Source organism: Lontra canadensis, unplaced genomic scaffold (genome assembly GCF_010015895.1).
Source record: "Lontra canadensis isolate GAN:19392208 unplaced genomic scaffold, GSC_riverotter_1.0 scaffold34, whole genome shotgun sequence".
Taxonomy (NCBI): Eukaryota; Metazoa; Chordata; class Mammalia; order Carnivora; family Mustelidae; genus Lontra; species Lontra canadensis.
Genome location: NW_022631028.1, coordinates 19,791,508 through 19,797,732, shown reverse-complemented (window position 1 = coordinate 19,797,732; position 6,225 = coordinate 19,791,508).

Genomic DNA, 6,225 nt, shown 5'->3' with positions numbered 1-6,225 from the left:
GTTGTAACAGAGGCCATATGGTTTGCAAAGTCTAAACTATTTGCTATCTGGCTCTTTTCAGAAAAAGTTAGCTGACCCTGGTCTAAGGTTATGCAAATTGCCCACCCACAGAGCAGCCATGGCCCACAGGTATGTTTTGATGGGGTTTTAAAAAGTGAAGCAACAAACAGGTACACCAGCAGCATGGCCCCTGCTGTTGGCACTGGGCCTCCTTCCTCTGTTATGCTCACTGCCTGACACCCTTAGGCCCTAGAGGCCACCACTGGATAGCGGACTCAGGAAGGGGCTTGACTTGGAAGTCTGGAGACCTGGTGTGCTGTCTTGCTCCACTTCGAGCTTACCCTGTGATCCTCCTAAAGCTACTTCTACTCCCTAGCCTCAGTTTCCCCATGTCTTAACCTGGCTTCTAACTGGCCCTTTCAACTCTAAAATGCCCCAGCCTTGCTGCTCCAAGTGTGGTCCTCAAGCCAGCAGCTGTGACATTACCCAGTGCTTGTTAGAAATGCACGGTCTCAGGCCTCAGCCCAGACCTGCTGAACTGGAACCGACATTTTAACAAGCCCTCGGGTGATTCTCATAAACAATAGGCCAGAGAAGCTCTTCTCTAGAATGTCACCTTCCTGATGTGATGTAGCAGCAAAGTAAATTAGAGGTGGCAGGGGATTTCCCTTCTTGAGTTGCCTGCCATCCTACGGTGAGTTAGGTGAGACATAAAATGTGTGGTCTTATGGATGCAACATTTTCCTGGGCACTTGCTTAAGACATTGTGGGGCCCATTGTGAGTCTGAGGGTCAACAGAAGTGCTCACCATTCTTAAAGCACACATGGCACAAATGCAGGACAGATGCCGCCTGGCTTTGAAATGGCAGCTTGACTTTACCAATAAAGAAATTTACTATATTCACAACTCTGTGTGTGTGTGTGTGTGTGTGTGTGTGTGTGTGTGTGTAGCAAAATGCTGAAACCACCTCTCAGTGGGGAGGTCCTATTTGGGCATTTGCCAGAAGGTCTCAAGAAATCGGAAATGAGGAAATGGATGAGCATGTTTGCTGATGGACTTTAAGAAATATACACTGATTTTTAAAAAAGAATCTCTGCTTCCAAGAGTAGAGGAGATTGCATTTGAGTCCTCTTCTTCCGGTCCGCTGTCCGGTAACACAAACGATGACGGTAATGGTAGCAGCCAATCCTTACTGAGTGCTTACTCCATGCCAGGATCTGTTCTCAGTCTTTTAACATGCATAAACCCCTTTTATCCTCAGAGCAGCGCAATAAAGTAAATGCGATTACTATCCCATTTTATAATGGAGAAATTTGGGAATGAAGTGAAATGCTTTATCTAAGGCAACCCAGCAGAGCGGGGATTAGAATGGAGGCATCTCGCTCCACGCGGTCAGTGGCAATGTTATGCTGCCAGGCACGCTGAAGCTATTTGCTGGGTGACAGGGAAGGACCAGGCTGCCAGTGGCCTATTTGCAAGGAGCCCTGGGGATATTTTGGGAAGGGACATAGGCTGGATTCTGCTTGTCTGAATAGATAATTGTCCTGTTATTTGTTACTCCCCTCTGATAAATTTAACTCCTTCACAGTGGGACCTATGCCTCCTTTGTCTGCCATTGTATTCTAATACCTTAGGACCAGGCTCAGGCCATAATAAGTGCTGAGTAAATGCCTGGTGAATGAATGAAGGCTGAACTAGTGAGTGAGTGGCCTCTTGCTTGGAGGACAAATCACAGCCTAACATAGATGCAGTCTGGCCAAGGGCTGAATCACTCACATAATTGTCTGAGATTCTGAACCTCTGAAGAAATCACTGAGGGCTTCCTGAAAGGAGTGCTTGTGCTGAGCCTGGAAGAAGAGTGGCAGAAGGCTGGTCTTTCATGTGGGAATGAGTATTGAAAGCACCGCCTTTGCAAGCTCTGGTCCAAGATGTCACAAACACCTCTCCCACTGAGGTGGATCACATAGACAATGTATTGAACTATTGAACAGACACCTTCCTGCTTGGCTTGGGGCTTTGGCTGGAGCATGTTCTTCTGTCCAGCTTTGGCACCAGACGGTCCCCTTGCATTGGCCAAGGATGTCCGCCTGTCTGCTCCTTCTCCCTCCCCAGCTTATCAGCCGAAGATGAACTCTGGAGAGCTGGCCTGTCAACCGAAGCACAAACCATTCCCTTGTAGGGCAAAGGCTTGTGATTCTTTGCAACAATATTTCATAATTCATACATTTGATTAAAAACTGGAACCTGTGCCAGCAGCCTGCATAATCTAACATATTGGGATCATTAGCTGCTTGTGTCACTCTTCTATTTTAAAACTTTCCATATTTGAACTCATGGAAGTACATCCTTCACATTTATTAAACTTTTCCCATAAAAACAGTTTAGTAAGACTCCATCATCTTTCATAGAGTTAAATAAAAAAAGGCCACAATAAAACCCTTTAGACATTTCCTTTAGGGAATACCATTTTATTTAGGCCTTTACAAACATTTGTCTTTTCTTGCCAGTAATTTAAAAAAATATCAAGACAAATGAGATTTTTAGTGGTTTGATAATTAGTTCAAGATGAGCTTTGTGACTTGGCTTCTATCCTGGCTCTTTGGGGCAGGTCCTCCTAGGCCTCTCAGGAACCTGCATTCCCCAGTCCTGGGACAATCTTAGTCCTTTTGGTTCCTGGGGTTGGTTCTCTTCCAACTTCTCAGATCGTTCCTTTTCTGTGCCTTTCTCCTATTGTTTCACCCATCCTCCCTCTCTGTAGAGAACCAATCCAGCTCTAGTTTGCCCAGCAGGCTCTTTTCCCCCCTACTTCCAGTTCTAACAGGGCTTCTCTCTCACTTCTTCCCCACCCACTCCCACCCCCACCCCACAGGAGAAGCCTGTTTCTGGTGATTTGCTTATAACCCCCTTTGTGAATCCCTTTTCCTCTGCTTGCAGTTCTGGTTGGCATTTGACTGAGATACTGTGAATCATAGTACCCCAGTCCTCTAGCACACTGATTGGTTGAGGAATAGGCACGTGACCCACATTGGGCCAATCAGAGTCATTCCCAGAAAGCCCCAGAAAGAGAGGGTCCTTTTCCTTCGGACTCACTAGCTCCAAGGGCAAAAGTGACCCTCTGGTTGATGGCTGCTGCCATCTAGCTGAGCTTACCTGCTGATGAAGCCAACGTGGAGAGAAACAGAGGTCAGACGAGGAGAGAGGAATCAGATTCTTAACTACGTAATTAGAGTTACTAGATCCAGTTGTTCCTGAAGCTGACCCTCCTCTTGAACTTTCTGAGAAGAAAGTGGATTCTAGAATGTGGATTCCCTGTCATTCTCGTTATTTATTTAAATTGGTTTGAATTGGAGTGCCCTCACTCGCTCCAGCATCGTCACAGGTAATGTTTATTCTGTTCAAATCCTTTCTGTTATTCAAGAAACAGTGTTGTCCCAAACTCAGACCAAAGAACCACTTTATGCTGAGTTTCTGTTATAGAACAGAGGGAATCAAATGGAGAGATCATTTTGCTTCAGATTAGTGGAATCTGACCGAATGTAAATAGCAGTTGAGAAAAAGAGACAATGCACTTCTTCCTTCAGTGCATCACCTCTAGTATTGGCCATTGTACAGTCTTGTTTTTATGTAATTTTCTTGTATTTGATTGCAAACATTTGAAGCCAAACTCTGATAACCCAGTGAGTCAAGCACTCGTGTCACTATCTCTTGCATCCCCATGGAACAGACTTGATTAAAAATCCCAATGAACTAAGGAGTGTCACAGCTTCATAAGTATATAATGCCCCCAAATGTTTTGGGTATGAGTCACGTTGTTTTTGGCTAGAATCAGCAAGACTCCACTAATGAGAGACTATATGATGAGGGAATATGTCCCACAAGGAGGAAATCTCTCACCCTGAATAAAGAATAATGAAATGTATTGTCTCATGGAACAAGAAGCCCAGGGGTGTGTTCACTGGCTGGGTGACGTAACCAAGTATCTAGGCTCTCGGACTTGCATGTCCATCATTCTCAGCTTACTGGCTTGGTCAGCTTGTCTCCTCAAGGTTCTAAGATGGCATCAGCAATTCCAACCGAACTGCACTCTGCTCAAAAAGAGGGACCTCCTTGAGAAATGGCTGACACCAAAGCTGAGGTAAAGAAAATACTGGATGAGCTGTGAACTCCTGATTGTGCCAGAACGTTAAAACTGTGTGTAAAGAATGATGGTGACACATCAAAAGGACATAGCCAGATTGAGAGAGCTTTCTTTAGCCAAATTTGGGACAATTTGAACATCCAAATAAATAACGATAGTATTAGATTATTAGCGATTGAGCATCAAAATCAAGAATGATAGTGTTAGGGGCACCTGGGTGGCTCAGTGGATTAAGCCTCTGCCTTCGGCTCGGGTCGTGATCTCAGGGTCCTGGGTTCGAGCCCCGCATCTGGCTCTCTGCTCAGCAGGGAGCCTGCTTCCCCCTCCCCCTCTGCCTGCCTCTCTGCCTACTTGTGATCTCTTCCTCTCTGTCAAATAAATAAATAAAATCTTAAAAAAATTATAAAAAAGAATGATAGTGTTAGCTTAAATGTGATTTCATAAAATAGAGATCTGTATCTCCAAACTGATATAAGTAAGGGAATAAACAAATAGAAGAGAGAACTTTTCCTTGTAGTGAATACTAACTAATAAACATAGAAGGGATGACTCAATTAGAAAAATCAACATTTGGCAGCTCTCATAGTAATTAATTCAGTCAGGAAACATCAAAGGATACTTAGAAACAGTAGGTGGCATGTTGATGAGCAACAGGATATTAACATGGTGTCCAATACAAGCATATCTCATCTTATTATACTTTGCTTTATTGCGTTTCACAGATATTATGGATTTGTTTTGTTTTTTGTTTATTTTATTTTATATTTTTTATTTATTTGACAGAGAGAGATTATAGGTAGGCAGAGAGAGAGGAGGAAGCAGGCTCCCTGCTGAGCAGAGAGCCCAATGTGGGGCTTGATCTTAGGACCCTGAGATAATGACCTCAGCCAAAGGCAGAGGCTTAACCCACTGAGCCACCCAGGCACCCCTTGTTTTTTGTTTTTTTGTCTGTTTTTTACAAATTGAAGATTTGTGGCAACTCTACTGAGCAAATCCATCAGTGCCATTTTTTCTGATAATGTTTGCTCATGTCTCAGTGTCACCTTTTGGTAATTTCTGTAATATTTCAAGTTTTTTCATTATTATTATGTTTGTTGCCGTGATCTGTAATCATTGGTTATGACTTGCTGTAAGCTCTGATGATGGTTCTCATTTTTTAGCAATAAAGTATTTTTTAATGAAGGCATGTACATTGTTTTTTAGACATAATGCTATTCCACGCTTAATAGACTTAATAGATTATGGTATAAGGTAAACATAATTTTTATATGCACTGGGAAACAAAAAAACTCATTTTCCTCACTTTATTGGCAATATTCACTGTATTACAGTGATGTGGAACTGAACCCACAGTATCTCTAAGACTTCCCACAAATTACTCATTTAATACAAAGGGGAACAGAGTAACTTCACAAGGGGAAAAAACCTAGCTTCATCAAGTGTTGAAAATTAATATCAAAACCTAGCAGCACAAATGCAAATCTTGTATCATCTGCTGGGGCACAATGAAAAGTAAACAAGCTCAGTTTCATGATATCCGGCCCCCCCCAAAATGCATAACCTGAATCTAACTATGAGAGACTATCAGACTAACCTGATCTGATGGACATTCTACTCAATAAGTGGCCTCCTTAGATGTTGAGGTCGTAAATGTCAAGGAAGGAACGAGAAACACTTCCAAATTACAGAACACTGAAGAGACAAGATACCTAAATGGAATGCGTCATCCCCGACTGGACCTTTTAGTAGTAAAATATATTATTAGTACAATTGGTGTGTCTGAGGATGCGATGGTAGAGTGTTAATTTCTGATTTTGATGGTGGTTTTGTGGTTATGCAGGAGAATGCTTTTGTTCATGGGAATTATACACTAAAATACTCAGGAGTGATGGGGCATTGTGTCGGCCACCCCCTCACAAGGTTCAAGAAGAAAAGCTCTTTGTTTTTGTCTTGAAACTTTTTTTTGTAAGTTTCAAATTATGGAAAAAAAAAAAAAAAAGAAGGGCTCTTTATTCCAGAGCCTGTCTTTCCATTAAGGAGGAACAGTTTTCTTTTTTTTTTTTTTTTACTTTTTTATTTCTTTTCA